The sequence below is a fragment of the Bos javanicus genome, chromosome 3, assembly GCF_032452875.1.
Source record: "Bos javanicus breed banteng chromosome 3, ARS-OSU_banteng_1.0, whole genome shotgun sequence".
Classification (NCBI taxonomy): domain Eukaryota; kingdom Metazoa; phylum Chordata; class Mammalia; order Artiodactyla; family Bovidae; genus Bos; species Bos javanicus.
In genome coordinates, this window is record NC_083870.1 from 66,822,098 (window position 1) to 66,840,646 (window position 18,549).

General features: G+C 39.5%; 1 protein-coding gene and 1 non-coding gene across 2 annotated transcripts in view; both read right to left on the bottom strand.

Annotated features, from left to right (window-relative positions):
- Window positions 1–18,549, bottom strand: part of GIPC2 (GIPC PDZ domain containing family member 2) — a 100,329-nt gene that overhangs the window by 72,488 nt on the left and 9,292 nt on the right. The gene's annotated exons all lie outside the window — the stretch shown is intronic.
- On the bottom strand, window positions 13,405–13,477 carry TRNAG-CCC (transfer RNA glycine (anticodon CCC)). The gene has a single exon. It is a non-coding gene; the product is annotated as a tRNA-Gly (tRNA).

An 18,549-nucleotide genomic window follows, 5' to 3' on the forward strand; every position in this document is an offset into this window, starting at 1 on the left:
AGTGTCTGCAAGCAAGAATTGCTGCCCCTGCCCTTTCCTTTTCTCACCCAGGTCTTTGGTGAGCTGTGCTAATAACTGCTGGACCTTTAACGTAACCCTTTGTGTCCCAGTGAGGACATAATACATTTGGCTTTATAGTTAACTCTTTGCAAATATTTGCTGGTGTTAAATTTTTATTATTCAAGGTGGGGAGTGACGAGAAGTCATTTAGGCCAATAATGGCCCCAATTTCTTACTCCAATTGTGAAGTCAGTAGTATTAATTACTCCACTAACAAAATTGATTATTAATGGATAAAAGGGAGAAGTAGTATGCATAGAAAACAGCTTTTCTCACTTCCTTTCTAAAAATGATGGAAAGTGAGTAGAAAAGTTTTCTCCTTATTCTTTTTCCAGTGAATCGTTAAATGGTGTTCATAGTAGATCCAACCACCACTAATAAAGCAACTTACTGAGTAGACAGGAAATAAAACATTAAAACATAACGATGATAAAATAGGGTAGGGGAAAAAGACCCCCAAAGGAAATCCCACACAAAGTGAACATCTAGTTGCTAAGCTGCATCCTTTCTTTCAATCTTTTCATGTACTTCACTGCAAAGTAAATACTAGATTTCCTGTTAGGTATAACCCTTCCCCATTATGCTTCCTCCAAGACAGAATTATGTTCCGCTCCGGGCAGCCAGCAGTTGGCAGACAAGGCATCAGGGTTTCTTTCCTGGAAGGCGTAAAGCCATGGAATGGAGTTCCACAGAAGGTTGTGTTGAAAATCAGCAGAAATGTCATGGTCCCTGGGAGGTGGAGGAAGAGCCCTCTGTAGCAGCAGGTAACTGAAACTTTGTGGCTTTATATTAGTCCCTCAAGGAAAGAAAAAATCCTATCACTCACACGATCTCAATGCACAACTTATCAGTGAATACATCTATATGTCATAAAGGTCTAGAGATTCAAAGACTCCTCATAGATACTGTATTTTGAACTGAAAAGTAAAAAGTGATATATGACTCTCTAAATGCTGGAAAGTTCATGCTCATTCATCTACTCACAATCCTCTATTGGACAGGTGCTTTTTGCCAAGTTCTGTGGTGCATACTAGATGTACAAAGATGACTAGGACCAGCCCTCGTACACAAGAGACTCCCAGGCTAGGCAATGATCCACTGACATACAGTGGGGCAACATAATCCAGTTACAATATATTAAGAGTCTTAGAGATTTAAAACAATAAAAAAAAGAAATCTCATACATATTGTGAACTTTCCTATCTCCATTCAGACATTTCCTTCAATCCAAAATCTAAAAAGCCTGCCACCCATGCACCCACCCTATCCCCATGCTCTTGTTTATTGAGACTCTGCAGGGATGTGACTGCCTGGGTGGAATCACTCTTTCTACTTCTCTCACATCATTTAAATCTAGCACCTCATTTGAGTGTCTGAGTCACCTTCCCTTCAAGTCCAATTGGTGTAACATGTATTTGTCACCCTGACTCAGAGATGAGATCTTAGTCATCTTTCTCTCTCCTATGAAGCTTAATACAGTGCCCTGCTCAGTTGATATCCTAATGGCATTTTCTGCATATTCACTTACTTCATTTAATAAAACCAATCTATGTACTAAGTTTTATTAACCTCATTTTGTGGATGAGAAAATTATGACTTTATCCAATTAGCACTATAATGTTTGATGTCAAAAGAAAGGGGAAAAAAATAAAAGAAAAGAAACACTGAAGCAGTTATAGATTCAATGCTCTTCTAAGAAATACTCGCTTCCAGAGATATACTAGGTAAAAGTCAGGACAACATGGTAGTTAACATCATTTTTTATACTCTCTGGTGAACAAATTAAATCAAAGGAAAGTAAACTCAGAGTAAGGTACTATATGAGGAAAATTATCCAACCATTAGAAGTACCTTTCTGATGATTTTTATTGTAAAATGAAATCCTTAACATCTTCTGGGGTATCTATATTTGGTGTTTTATCAACACCATTGCCAATTTTCATAAGCTTGATGGAGTACTTATGACTATTTCACTTTCTAAAGCAGTACTGCTGCTGATGCTGCTGCTGCTAAGTCGCTTCAGTCGTGTCCGACTCTGTGCGACCCCATAGATGGCAGCCCACCAGGCTCCCCCGTCCCTGGGATTCTCCAGGCAAGAACACTGGAGTGGGTTGCCATTTCCTTCTCCAATGCAGGAAAGTGAAAAGTGAAAGTGAAGTCACTCAGTCGTGTTCAGCTCTTAGCAACCCCATACACTGCAGCCTACCAGGCTCCTCCGTCCATGGGATTTTCCAGGCAAGAGTACTGGAGTGGGTTGCCATTGCCTTCTCCCTAAAGCAGTACTACCCAATAGAAATGTAACACAAGCACCATAATTTTAAATTTTCTAAAAAAATCACATCAACAAAAGATATAGGTGAAACTAATCTAATTTCCTCATATAACCCCATATATCCAAAATATCATTTCAACATCTAATCATTTATTTTAAAAATGAAATTGAGAGTTACATTTTTAATAAGTTTTTAAGATCTAACATATGTTTACCCTTTTGCATCTGACTCTCTGTGACCCCACAGAGGGGCTCAGCAGGCTCCTCTGTCCATAGAATTCTCCAGGCAAGAATACTGGAATGGGTTGCAATTTCCTTCTCCAATCCTTGGATCTCCCTGACCCAAGGATCAAACCTGGGTTTCCAGCATCACAGTCAGATTCTTTACCATCTGAGCCACCAGTGAAGCCCCCTGAGCCACCAGGGAAATCCCTAATTTGGACTAGCCACATTTAAAATACTCAATATCTATACTTGGCTGCTGCTGCTGCTGCTAAGTTGCTTCAGTTGTGTCCAACTCTGTGCGACCCCATAGACGGAAGCCCACCAGGCTCCACCGTCCCTGGGATTCTCCAGGCAAGAACACTGCAGCTACCATTGAGCAGCTTTGTTCTAGAATCCTGCTGGGGGCCAGAGTGAGGCACTCGGCCCATGGCAAAGGTCATGAGGAAGGAGGCTCGACATACGAAAAGGCGGGATCAAGCCTCAGGAGTCCCCCTGGAAATCCTCGAGCATCTACCCACATAACCAGAGCCTGCCTACTTTACTACTTTGTGCTCTCACCTACACCTCTGACTTTACGGGGGGCTGTCCCCCACCACCTCTTTCGGAGAAGGAGTTAACTTAGAGCTCCAGTTAATAAAAACTCCTGGGCGTGACAAGAGTGTTTCAACCTACAAACTCCTCTGAAGGTTCTCTAGCCTGCCTGACAGGCTTGTCCGGCCACATGTGATTGTTCACAGCCTCCCAACGGTGAGAGGCATGAGATGCTTTAAACCTTCTAAAAACAGGTTCCTTAGAAAAGTTAGAAAACTATTAGTATAAGTATAATGGGCTGATTAGAAATTGTATTGGTGAAGGGTTTTTCATTTGTTGAGCCAATGTTTGTTGCGAAGTCTCCATATCCCCTGCCCTTACACACATTAATGAATATATAGAAGAAATAAGTATTAACCTTTAATATAAATCACATTAGACCTTAGGCTAAGTAAATTCTTTCCTTAACTAAAACCCACTATACCCTCACCCTATAGGAATGTAACTTTATTTGGGTGGCGTCTGTTTTAAGAATAATCACCCCTGGAGAAATAAGTGTCCTGGTTGACTGACCGCTGTCACAAGGACAGGGTCATAAATTGTCAGCAGGCCCCCTGGCCAGAAGATGATGTAACACCCCTAAGACCTCTGTATACATTTGTATGAAGCACCTGACTTCGATAAAAGTCAGGACTGCTGACCCCACGTGATTTTTGCATAACATCTCAGTGTATAAAAGTAGACCATGGAAAATAAAGAATTGGGATCAGTTCCTCAAAAGACTGGTCTCCCCATGTCGCTCTCTCTCTCTCTCACTCTGGCTGAGTCTCCATCTGGAGCACGGAACCCGCCATGCTTACTAATTATGCCTGGGCTTCTAAAATCCGACCGGGGAGGCCTCAGTGTCTCCTCTCCTTCGGGAGAACGGAAGGACGCCTGCGGCCTACGTAAGTGATGCAAGCTTCTTGTCTTGAAGTTTTATTGGTCTCCTATGTAAACCAAGCTACTCAGCCTCTTTTCTCCACTGAATTTTCCTACTGAGCTATCCTCATTCTATTACTCTTTACATCTCTAATTAATATCTAACTGAAGCTATTGTATCCTGATCCTCGCCAATGCCGTCCCCGCTTCGAATACCCTGGATCAGCCGGGGCTGGACCCCGGCAGAATCCCATGTCTTTAACAATTTTTTTTGTCTTTAATAATTTTATACTTTGTATTTTTCCCATCTCCATATATCTATACATGTCGTTCCCTTGGCCAAAAATGCCATGGCTGAAACTCGACTTCTAAATCTAGTCTATATTTATCAAAATCTTCCCCATCCAATAAAGTCTAGCTAAACAACATTTTCTAACAACACCCTAGGCTAATGCTATTACTTCATCTTCTATACACCCATCAAATTTTATACATTTCTTGTGGAACTTACCATGTGCTGCTTTGTAAACTTCTGGCAGGTAGGAATTCATCTTATTGTCATATTTGTCTTACTGCATGCCTGTCACTGATTTATAGGAGAGACAGCTTAAGGCAAGGAGAAAGCCACGGCCGTTTGGGGCCAGACGGAGAGCCTTAAATTGTTATTGTGCTGGACATCAACATCTACAGTACCCGTTCCCCTGCCCCTTCAATTAAATGCCCTTTCATTCCCCATTTTAAGCCATATGGTAACTTGGGGACGAGTGACCCCACCCTCGGTTCCATCAGAAATGAATCATGATTAGGTTTAAATCAGTTAATGACTAATTCATAATCCAACTTAGGCCAGTAAGATACCAAGAAGAGGGACTTTCCTGGTGGCCCAATAGCTAAGACTCTATACTCCCAAGGCAGGCTGCCCGGGTTTGATCCCTGGTCACAGAACTAGATCTCACATGCTGCAACTAAAGACAGAAGATCCCATATGTCGAAACTAAGACTCAGGGCAGCCAAACAAATAAAATTATTTTTAAAAGATACAAGAAAGGATTTGTTAAGATTTCTGGGGAAGGAATCTTCTTCTCCACAGAAGCTCCTAGAAAGGTATCTCTCCCGCTCTGATGTGACTAACTGCAGCTGTCACTTCAACATTAGAAGACTGACCCTGGGGATAAAGCCGACACATGCAGAAGGGTAGAGCCTCTAGATCCCGTCTCACCTGAAGACATTCAGTAATGGGCACTGGAAGCTGTTACCCGCTTCCCCTCCTAACGTAATATTCAGATAACAGGTATGAAGTGCCTCCCTGGTAGCTCAGTCAGTAAAGAATCCGCCTGCAGTGCAGGAGACCCGGGTTTGACCCCTGGGTCAAGGGGAAGGAAATGGAGAAGGAAATGGCAAAGCACTCCAGTATCCTTCCCTGGAAAATCCCATGGACAGAGGAGCCTGGTGAGTTGCAGTCCATGGGTTACAGAGTTGGACATGACTGAGTGACTTCACTTTTACACCTTCTATGTGCTTTGGAGGAAAATTCACCTCCTCCGTTACAGACATAAGGCTCAAACTAGTAAAGCAGTGACAGGAGTAAGCATGTGGCCCAATCCTGGCCAACAGGACATGGGAGGAAGTCCAGGAAGCTTCAGAGAAGTATCTTTTCATTCCTAAGAAGCAAACACAGTAAGACAACCATCCCCTCTGCCCCTGTAGGTACCCTTACCTGTATGTGATCTTCCACCACCACCTTACTACTAACTGAGGAAGAGATCAACGCCAAGAAAGGCAAAGATTTGGAATGAACCTAGGTCCTTGACATTGGTGAGTTGCTCTGATAACCAGCTCTGGCAACCACAATATCTCTCGTAAGTAAAACAAGTTGTCTTAGGCAGTTTAACTAGCTCTGTGCTACTTGTAGCTGAAAAAATCCTGTCTGATATACAGTCCTATCCCAGAAGCCAATAATTTCACCAACCAATTCCGGGCTAACAGATTTCTAACTGATAGAATTATTTTTTTAATATAAATTTATTTATTTTAATTGGGGGTATTTTTTATGTCTTCATAACTCACAGGGGGCTTTTTTGTTTTGTTTTTGGCCTCACCACACCACTTGTAGGACCTCAGTTTCCCAACCAGGGACTGAACCTGGGCCAAGGCACTGAAAGCACAGAATCCTAACCACTAGCCTACAGGATCTCCTTATAATTCACAGTTTAAAAGTTCTTTCTACCTATCTCATTTTAGCCTTAAAAAAAAAAAAAAAGAGGCAACTCTGAGGTCTATGGTGAATTGTGTTTCCTTTAATACATAGAAGTGTTATGTAATTGTTATGAATTGAAGTGTTATGCAATGAAATGCTAGGCATTGAAGTGTTATGCATTCTTATCCTATAATTTCATATCCTCTCAAAAATTTCAGGCACAAAGTAAAGCCTTCCCTTACTCCAATATCAGCAAAACAGATATCTAGAAAGGAGCTATGTTATACTTGGAATGGTTATGAAAAAGAAAGAAAAAAATAGCAGTAAACAAAAGAAGGAAACAGTGGGTTAAGGGGTAAAAGACCCACATCTAGTCCCAATTCTGTTCTCTCACAAGTTCAGTCATTTGACCTTCTTGGTCTTCATGGACATCCTGGCATTAGAAAAGCTTGGTCTACATCACACAGCTATTACTAAAACTCAGTAAGAGAGTATACATAAAAGTGCTTCTAAAGGTTATTATTAGTATTATCCCTGGAATACAGGTGCTCCTTGAATAATATTTACACCTACATTTGACAGCTTCTTAAATTGCATTATTTTTCCTGAAAATTAGATTTGCTCCTTTTTAATGTCATAACCAGGATGGACTTCATTTTCTCCCATAAATTACAGTATCCTTCAACTTTTTTTGTTGAGTGTAACTTATGACCATTTTTTTTACCATGCTTTTATATTTCAATTCCTATTTTTCAGTTCTTATCACATGGTTATGATTATTCACCCTAGAAACTCAATATGGCTAGGATGATAAGAGTCTGAACTACTGTATAGAGCCATTAATATAAAATAATATTACTTTTTCTCTGGTGGTGCCATTATATATTCCATAAGTATGCCTTGTGAATACATTTAAATAAATCATTTGCCATTAGTGTTTCAAAAGATATTCTGGCCCACAGATCACAAATCTCTCCAGAAACACATCAGATTCATTTTTAAAACTCCAGGAAGTCCATTTCCAACTTTTTGTTTAATGCCTTCCTTAAACAGGAACTGAGTTGGCCCAAGATTCCACATGTTCCAAAATCTCTGGAAGAAATTATGGGCTTATATGGCTCGCGTTTCAGTATTTGGGAATGTGATTTTAAACATAAGCAACTAAAACAGTTACCTCCTGTGATTATCTAAAATAACAGTGTTACCAAATACTTTAATACAACTACTTTCCTACACCTCAATCTACCAAGAACCTTGATAACTCTTTATATTTTTCTAAAATAAGCATTATAGAAATATCAGCCAATGTCATTACAGAAAATAAAGACGAGAAAGTACATAATAATACTAAACCTAGTAATTAACCATACTTTCATCCGGAGTTAATACCACCGTCTTTGTACACAAGAAAACCACTTGGATTATGTTTTCTTTGTTAATGACTAAGGTTCTTCTGGGCTGTTCTCAGATAGAACTATTTAGGCTATTATCTAAACCTCACAGACTTTTTCCCAAAAAGAGAAAAAAGACTGTATTTCCATCTAGTCAATTGCCTTTAAAATAGCAGGAATTAAAAACAACCTGAAACTAAGCATAATTATTGAATAAAAAAGATAACCCACTTATCCTGAGTACTTGAACAAAAGAAACTATAGCCACATCAGTGACAGAATTATATTACTCAAAACTATTTCCAAAAACTGAGTGTCTTATTCTACGTGATTCCCCAAAATATTTGGTAGATGTGTTGTACCAAGGAACTTCTAGAACTCAAACAATTCTTCAATGACATTCATGACTGGGACACCTGCCCATCCCTCTCAGCTCTACACAGTTTGGAGACTGGCTCCCAGCTCCAGTAGACCACTGTAAAAGTGAAAGAACTGGGAAGATAGAGGTCTGGAAGAACAAAGTAAATAAAAATTAACATCTCAGAAACACTAATTGATCACTTATGTGTACCAGGCATTTCCACATACTACCTCATTTCATCCTATGACAATTCTATGTGAGAGGCATAGAATGATATGAGATTTTTATCTCATGAGAACATAGGATGTGAGAATGTAAATATTTAAAGAGATGAGAACAGATGAGAACATAAATATTTTACAGATGAGAACATAAATATTTAGAGAGATAAAAACAGTTTGTGATTAAGTAGTATTTGGTGCACATGTAACTTCAGCCCTGGTTATCCAACCCTAAGCTCTTTCCCCTACAATATTGCCTCTCTCATACCTAATATCTGCACAGAGAGATCCAAGTTACTGATCACTTCCTAAAGCATTAGCTCAGCTAATCCATTAGCTCAGAGCATCAGGTCATAAGTGCAGGCATCACTACACCCTATGCAGAAGGAAAAAAAAAAAGCTCAACACCCCTTATATGATTTGTCTAAAGTCACATAGCTAGTGAATGACAGAGTCAAAACTGGAATTCAGACTTTTGTGCTTTTTCTAAGCCATGATACCATAGCTGTGATGTAAATATAAATTCAGCTTTAAACCTAAAACTCCTAAAAGGCAGAGACTACAAAGTTTTTGCTCTACATGGAGCCAAATATACTGTTTATTTAATAAACCACCCACTTCTTTAAAAGAGTTAAGGAACTAACCTGATGGTCCAGTGGCTAAAACTCCATGCTCCCAATGCAGGGGGCTTGGGGTTAGATCCCTGGTCATGGAACTAGATCCTACATGCTGCAACTAAGACTTCATGCAGCCAAATAAATAAATACGTTTTTTAATTTTTTAAAAAAATGAGTTAAGGTAGCTTACAAAAAGCAGCTTTTGTAATTGGATTTTAAGAATCAAATGTATTAAAAAATAAAATATCAATCAAAATATTGTTATTAACCACCTAATAATTTGATTAATATCAAAATACTAATACAGGGAATTCCCTGGTGGTCCAGTGGCTAAGACTCCACTCTTCCAGTGCAGAGGGCCCAGGTTCAATTGTTGATCAGGAAACTGATAGGTTCTGCAGGCCGCAACCAAAGATTCTGCATGCTACAACTAAGACCCAACACAGACAAATAATTTTTTTTACTATTAATACATTGTTTGACTTAATATGTCATTTTAAATTATTTCTTCCAGTTTATTTTAAAACTGACCATAACCTAAAGAAATGAATGGAATTAAATGGATATTTAAGATCTGTTATTTTCTCAGTATAACACATGTAATAAATTTCTAAAGATTTGTTTTTTTTAATATATATCATTTTATAAATATGATATCTTTGCCTTCACCTTGACAATGGCTACAGTCATCTAGAAAAAAGTTTCAGTTTCTCAAAGATATAAAATTGGCAACAAGACAGATATTTAGAAACCTGATACTGTATGCTCTATTTTAGACCTTCATAAGGATATTGTACAAAGCCCTGCCTAGAACTATGTAGAACTTTCTATAAATGATTCACTTCTAAATTAGCTGTCCTGGGTCAGCAGTGGCTTCTTAAATAAAAGGTGATTCATCCTTTGTACTGTTCTTTCCCTGGTACAACCACTGTTTTTCCCCATTTTTTTTTAATGGACAAAATAATGTGACAAAAATAATTTTATTCCCTACCCCGCAAAAAAGGAAAATCAAGTCACATGTTTTAATCTATGAAATGACTTCCCAGAGTAACCAAACAAACATTTTACTTTGTTAATGAAATCTAATCAAAGCAACTATGTTATCAAAGAAAGTCCTTGATAATCTCAAACCAATTCTTGAAACATATGAAAAGGTTAAAAGAATAGCAATAAGTTTTAGTCTTGCCTTTGTGGATATTACATAGACACTAAAGCAACGAGTAAGATAAATCAAACATGGATAGCTATATATATCTATCCTCTTCCACAATATGCTTCAGGTCAGAGGAGATATCTGAGCTTTAGCCTAGTATAATAATGCTGCAAGGTTACGTGCCAATTTGAAAGACATCATAAATCACCAATATTCCCTATGTCAGGTGCTGTCTCAAATTTTCCAGGTTTCTAAACCACTTATCCTCTTAAAAGCTTCCTCTTGTTTGACACTTAAGATGCAAGAGAACCTCAAATGGGAAGGAGAAACTATAACGAAATGTTTTACATCCAAGAATGTAGCAGTTTGTGAGATATTAAATTATAATTATTAGTAAAGAGACCTATGACTAAACTTTCCAGTTTACTAAATATACAAACATGAATTAAAAAAAAAAAATAGCTATTTGATCCCCAACAGGTCCTTAAACAAAATTTTGAAATTTGTTTGGCAAAATGCTCATGTATTACATCATTCATATCAACCAGGAAGCAGACTTGTAACACTTACAATGAAATATCTGTGAGGTATGTGATATTTCAAAACCACCCAAGGGAATTAATTCCCTGGCAGTCCAGTGGTTAGGACTTTGTATGTTCACTGCTGAGGGCCCGGGTTCAATTGCTGGTCAGGGGACTAAAAGACCACAAGCCCTGCAGCATGGCCAAACAAAAACAAAACAAAAAACCCATCCAAATAAATCATGGAAAACTGGGAAGCAAGCATGGGGAGCCACCAGGGGTCAAAACAGAGTGATGAGAGGATATGATCCTGACGGAAAGAGATGAGCGCTTTATGAAGAAAATGGGCCATGCAAGAAACTGTAAACATCTTGAGAAGACAGAAAAATTGCAATTGATTTTTATTCTAAACTAGGACACCTGAAAGACATTAGAAAAATATACTGCAGAGTGACAGGGCAAGAGGAGACAAAGGAAAATGTACTATGGGGTTCCCTCGATGAGAGGTGACTAGGGGCTGGGTGAGGGAGTGGAGGCAAATTATTGACCACCTTAGACCCTTATTCATTAGAAGGCCTGAGATGCACAGAAAACCTCACCCATGGGTAGGGCCGGTGAGATGCAAGGGAGAGTGTGTAAAAATTCTTCTAGGCTTGGGTTGCTCAATTTTGAGCCACCTCCCACCCCACGGGTAGACAGCGCCAAGAAGAGAGACTGGGAAGACATGGAGAGGAGCTGCCAGGAATAGAATCCTGTCATAGCATTGGAGACACTTAGTCACAACCCCAGCTAGAGCCTCTCACCTTTGCTCCAGAGTTGTTTATGACCCGCTCCCACCCCGCCCCATCACGAAGCAGCTTCTTCCCACCCTCTGCTGGCCAACATTCCTGCCCTTCCTGCCCGTGGGACTCCTGGGACTGGGGTAGAGGGAGGAGTTAGAGAAGAGGGGAGGAGGACCCCGCAGGGCCAGGAAACTTCCCGAAGAAGCTGGCAGGCTGCTGCAGGGTTCCGTCCTCAACTCCCAAGAATGTGTCAGCAGGCCAGAGCCAGGACAGGCAGTACCAGAGTCTCCTGGCTTCAAGCTTAGTGCTGACACTGTACCTTCACTACCTGCTTCTATTTTTATCCCTACACCCTCCTCTCCCCACACCGTCCCTAAATCCCTACCATTCAAAACCTTCCTTACTGCCCGGGAAACCGGCTTGACTTGTGGGTGCTTAATTAGCAAATGTACAATAAACTTTCTCACGTCACCTTTTTTTTTTCCTTTTCTATAATTAGAGGGACTCTGAGTCCTAGTTTACCCCTGTTGTCCCAGAGTAATTATTAATACCTTCCTTTTCACTCTGTGAAGTGTCTGGGTAGGAAATATAAGTTCCCTAGCCATCTATTTATAATACTTCTTCTATTAAGCTGATCAAATAAGCACGCTTCCTTTTCAGGATGATAAGACCAGACAACATGAGATAAAAGGAAAAACATGTGATTTGCATGTTGAAGTAAAGTAATGGCAGAGTTCTTCCTCTATCCTTTAGCACCTAAGTAATCTTACCCAGAAGCTTCTTGGAAGTCAGTGTCCATGATTGAAGCACAATTAAGATTCTATGAGTCTTAACAAACGTGGGGAGAGTTGAAAATGAGCTCTAAGTGTTCTGTGGCAAAAGAGAGTAGAATAATTTAGAATTCCATGCTGAGGAAAATTCTGTCACAGGTATATCTAGAGATATGACAAAAAGAAATATGGGTATTCCTACAGAGTTATTTTTTGGCTCAAGAGAAATAAGCATCGATAATGCAATGCAAAATAATTCTGAATAAATTAATATATTTAATATTTCAAGTTTAACTGAGATTTTTGTTGACTGAAATAGTTTATTAGGTTTACACTAAGCTTTATTGAAGAAGCCCTTCTCACAAGAGTCCACATTAGTTGCTGTAACATAGAATTCCATACTGAGATAGCTTAGTTTGAGGATCATGTATAGAGACAAACTTTTAAATTTGCTTTCCACACTTTCTGGGATTAGGCAAAAAGTAGGAGAATGAAACTGTACAGGTCTAGAATAGAAAAATTAAAAGGAAAAAATTACAAAAGATTAGTCAAAAAATTGCCTAAAAAGCATCTTTTTTGAGGAAAAGAAGGAATAAGAACTAACATTTATTGAATCATTGTTCTAGATACCTAATATGCTATTTCATTCAGTTCTAACAACACTCCTATAAGGCAGGCATTATTTGTATATTTTCCAGGTTCGATTGCATTACTCAATTTTCCAGGTGAGAAAATTGAAGCTCCTCGGTGGCATCTCTAGGCACCAAACTCAGGGTACACCATCCTACCCAGAAAGCACCTCCCCATTAGACTGACCTAAAGCATTGCTGTCATGCCACCCTGACTATCTATCACAGGATCCTACAAGCCTGTGAAATAGCCACAGCAGATACGTAGCTTTGAGCTATTGCAAAAGCTTGGAATCTCACAAATTTAACTATCCATGTTTCACTCCGTATAATTACAGTCCTATAAGACTGATCCTAAAACTAAAAATGTAAAACAGGAGGCCTTTCTACTGTTTCTCCCTTCCTGTTGCTTTCCCATTTTGCCCACCACCCCCTCCTTTACTGCCTGGCTTCACAGCACAGAGCAAGTGCTCAACCTCCAGCAAACTGGCATAAAGCAATGTTGCCAGTGGGTGGGTGAGGTGATACTGGAAAACTATTTGAAATGTTGTGGGAGCTTTTTTGGTTGTTACAATGATGATGTGACACCACTGGCACTGGGAGAGGTAGAGGATGAGGTAAGGATACTGCATGAAGTCTAATCTCAGAGAGGTTCAGCTCAGTGAAGAGCTGTTTGGCATTCTGCATGATTTTCTCTCTCTTTTTTTTTTTTCTTTTTGGCTGTGCTGAGTCTTAGTTGCATGCAGGATCTAGTTCCCTGACCAGGGATTGAACCTGGGCCCCCTGCATTGGGAGTACAGAGTCTTAGCTACTGGACCACCAGGGAAGTCCCCTGCATGATTTTCAAATGTCCTACTTAGAGATTCATGTCGGGAAGAGAATATATACATAATGATTAAAACCTAGATCCTCTGTGTTACAGATAAAGTAGGCTTTGTTATGAGTTTTCCTGGACTGCAATTACCACGTAAACCAAAGAAAGCCTTTCTTATTTGCATAGAACCTTATCAAGAGTTGTTCATCTCAGAAAGTCAAGTCACTGTGTCCATGTTATTTGAATTTAACATAAAACATATCAGCTGCTCCTATTATTGTTAAATAGTTCTACGAATATCTACAAATATTTAAGAGAGCAAAAGATAACATAGAATCAAAATATTCCTGTCTTATTTCTATTGTTCTATTCTTTTTAAATTAATCACTGCAGATGGTGACTGCAGCCATGAAATTAAAAGATGCTTACTCCTTGGAAGGAAAGTTATGATCAACCTAGACAGCATATTGAAAAGCAGAGACATTACTTTGGCCACAAAGGTCCTTCTAGTCAAGGCTATGGTTTTTCCTGTGGTCATGTATGGATGTGAGAGTTGGACTGTGAAGAAGGCTGAGTGCCGAAGAATTGATGCTTTTGAACTGTGGTGTTGGAGAAGACTCCTGAGAGTCCCTCGGACTGCAAGGAGATCCAACTAGTTCATTCTTTGGAAGGAATGATGCTAAAGCTGAAACTCCAGTACTTTGGCCACCTAATGCAAAGAGTTGACTCATCAGAAAAGATTCTGATGCTGGGAGGGATTGGGGGCAGGAGGAGAAGGGGACGACAGAGGATGAGATGGCTGGATGGCATCACTGACTCAATGGACGTGAGTCTGAGTGAACTCCAGGAGTTGGTGATGGACAGGGAGGCCTGGCATGCTGCGATTCATGAGGTCACAAAGAATCGGACACGACTGAGCGACTGAACTGAACTAAACTGATTAGCTATTAAGTATAGATACAAGCAACTGACTGCTTCATTATGTCTTCTAAGATAGTTTTCCCAAGTATTTGCATTGAAATCCATATTTGTTTCTAGTATTACTGTTAAGGAATATATTAATTTTTAAAGTTTTATATACATAGGTAGATGTTATTGTTTAAATATTTATTTCAGGATAAGTAAAAGTGATGCCGCAAAATATTTGTTATTACAGGGGAACTTTGGGTCCAGTAAGATTAAGAACCACTTGTATAAAGGAAAGAGCATGAGCTGGGAGTTTGACAAACATAAGATAAAAGATATCTCTTTGGACTACATGATTTGAGTAGTTTATTTTTGTTCTGAGCTACCATTGCCTCATCTATCAATCACAGTCATTTCTGGGAGTGCTGTTAAGAACTGCTATTTCAGACAAAATAGCACAGGTTAAGTAGTAATGATAGGCGTTCAACAATAACTCCCTTCTCAATGCTCAAGCTGTGCTTCCCTCCCCCACTTAGCTTTACAAAAAGGCAGGAAAATTAAGATAGGAAGCAGGAAGTATAAAGAATACAAAAGGAGAAAGGGAGTAACAAATCATGACCAGTACCTAATATTTAACTATACCCAGAACACATTGTTAGTATCAGATGTGAGAAGGTTTAAGTTACATTCTGGCCCTAGATCAAGTTACATTCTGGCCCTAGATCATGAAGAACAGGTTGTTAATGCCAATCACACAAACACTACTACTTAATGCAACATATGGCTATGCAAATTGTTCTAAGAATGGATACAGAATTATTATTTCTTCAATCTTGTTACTGTGTATCCCTGTAAGACCACTTAAAGTTAACACTGTAACTTAAGAACCTGTGACTTTTACAGACTGAGATATAGATCCTAGATTTTAGCCTTTTTTTTTAAGGTTGGAACTTTTCCTCTACGTGTGCTTTGATTATCTCCATGGAGATTTTTATACAATAGCAGATGCACTTTCTGGAGTGCTAGTGTTCTTGAGCCTCTTAGCCACTACTAATTGGATCCAAATACATCCCTAAAAGGCAAATATTCTATCACTGACAAGATCTAAGATCCTTTCTACCCTTTCACTTATCTGTAGAAGCCATAGGACCTCCCTGGTATTAGCCATGTCCAAGCTTCAACGTTCTACTCCACATTTTAATCACCAAAACCTCAGAGTACTCAGTACACCCCAAACAGAAAAGCTAGAGTTTCTAAGACAGCGAGAAAAAGAAGCAGTTTTTGGATCACAATACAGAGAAACAGTGGCAGTCATCCATTCTCAGTTGGCTTCCTCTTTTCTTTACCTTGGCAAGTATCTAGCTCAAAACTATTTGTTAGTTGCTTTATTGAATAAATAGTTTCAAGGAACACCTTTAGATGTACACCAAAATTCACAGAAGCATTAATTACAATTGCCAAAAAATGGAAACAACCTAAATGTGAATAGACAAAGGTGGTGTGGTATATACATACAGTGGAATACTACTCGGCCATAAAGAAAAAAGTTTTGCCACTTCAGCAACATGGATAGACCCGGAGAGTATTATGCTAAGTGAAACAAGTCAGACAGAAAAAAAGAAATGCTATATGATATCACCTATATGTGGACTCTAAAAAAAGTACAACAAACTAGTTAATAAAGAACAACAAAAAAAAGAACAGGCTTACAGATATAGAGAACAAACTGGTAGTTACCTGTAGAGAGAGGGAAGGAGGGAGAGAAAGAGAGGGATAGGGGACTAAGAGGTACAAACTACTATATATAAAAAATAATCTACAAGGATACATTGTAAAACAGCAGGAATATAGCCAATATTTTATAATAACTAAAAATGGAATATATCTTAAAAATTGTGAATCACTGTGTTGTATACCTGAAACATAATGCTATGCCTCAACTCTAGTTCCATTTTTTAAAAAAATGAATACCTCTGGTTATGTCAGGTGATAGGGGTTTATCATAAGGAGACACAGGGAAGCAAAAGTACAGGAAATATTTTCAGAAGACAGGCTTCTTAGAAATTACTAAAAATTGGCTCATTGCCATTAAAGACACACTATCAGCTCTCCTGACATGAATGACACTCTGATGGCCCTCTGTGACCCTGAAAAGACTGCAGTGACTCTTGTCATCTCCAGGCTTCAGTGTCAGGTCCACTTTTTGCTTCTGCTACTACCAACTGTACAGAACAGATATATTGTATGCTCCTAATTTGGTTAAAAGTAGAAAGGAGGTTTACATCCACATAGATATGTATTTACTTTCACACACATACTTATAAATTCACAAATTTTATTTTTCTATAAAGATGGTCAAAAAAGTGGCCAAGCCAGATGCTTCTGGGGAAAGAGGACTAGGGAACTATGGTTCCCACCCCACCACCCCCCCCCACCAAAAAAAAAAGTGGATACCCTTTCCACTAAGTGCATATATTATTTTTTCAATTAAATTAACAATTGGTTTTAAATAACATTTACTATGTAGCTCCACTGTGGACTTCTGCTTCAGAGAGTTATTTCTGCTTGGAGATTTAGTGAATGAATAAAACAAAACCACAGAAACCATTTTCCTTTGGTGGCCTTTGGTCAAACATAGATATGCTCATTAACTGCTGCTGCTGCTGCTAAGTCGCTTCAGTCATGGCCGACTCTGTGCAACCCATAGACGGCAGCCCACCAGGCTCCCCCATCCTTGGGATTCTCCAGGCAAGAACACTGGAGTGGGTTGCCATTTCCTTCTCCAATGCATGAAAGTGAAAAGTGAAAGTAAAGTCGCTCAGTCGTGTCCAACTCTTAGCAACCCCATGGACTGCAGCCCACCAGGCTCCTCCATCCATGGGATTCTCCAGGCAAGAGTACTAGAGTGGTATGCCACTGCCTTCTCTGGCTCATTAACTAAGAGCCAACAAATGGAAGGGAAGGTAGGTTATAATTAATAACACTGAAGAGGAGGTCAAGAGATGAGACAGGCTGGATTAGGAATATATCTTATGTATTGATTATAGCCGGAGAAGGTAATGGCACCCCACTCCAGTACTCTGGTAACTTTGGTTACCAAAGAGGGAAGATAGAAGGAGAGAGAGGGATAAATTAGGAGTTTGGGTTTAACATACACACACTATTATATATAAAATAATCAATAAGAACCTATGTATAACATAGGGACTTCTATTCAATACTTTGTGATAACCTATATGGGAAAATAATCTGAAAAAGAAAAGATATATATACACATATAACTAAATTGGGCTTTGCAGGTGGCACAGCGGTAAAGAATCCACCTGCCAATGCAGAAGATGCAAGAGATGCAGGTTTGATTCCTGGATCAGGAAGATCCCCTGAAGTAGGAAATGGCAACCCACTCCAGTATTCTAGCCTGGAAAATGCCATGAACAGGGGAGCCTGGTAGGCCATAGTCCATAGGGTTGCAAAGAGTCACACACAACTGAGCACGCATGCACACACTCCTCTATAAAAACCTTGCCTCTGACTCCTGTTGGCACAGAACTCCCCTTCTGGTTTTTGCTGCTGCCCAAATCAATTTTTGTTCAAATATACTCAATTTTAATAAGGCTCAGTTTATCTTTTAACAGAGTAAATGGGGAAAGAATCACAGTATTTTTCCAGGTAAAGGGAAGAATAGACAAAAATCAGAGAACTAAGAATAGTCTCACGTTCTGTACAAACCATGGAAGATATCTTCAACACCCCTAAATCAAGAAGTCTCGGGCTACATATTCTCCCCAGTGTCCTCTCCAACAGGACTCCTTATCTGCTGTTCATCTGCCTTTGTACTACAGGACCTACACTGGACCAGAGACGAGCACTGATCCACAGGCCACCTTTGCCCCACCTGTCCTGTACCCTGACTCACCAACAGAAACTCATTCTCAAGCAGTTCAAGTTTGAGACAGAGTGGGACACAAATACAGAGGCCAAAACTCAAAGACACAAAGAGGAGGCAATAAGGGCCTTAAAGGAGCAAAATCAAAGGAGAGGACAGTCAAGAACAGAGTAAGAGGGACTTCCCTGCTGGCGCAATGGATAAGAATCTGCCTGCCAATGTGGGAGACATGTGTTCGATCCCTGGTCCAGGAAGATTCCAAATGCCACAGAGCAACTAAGCTTGTGCACCA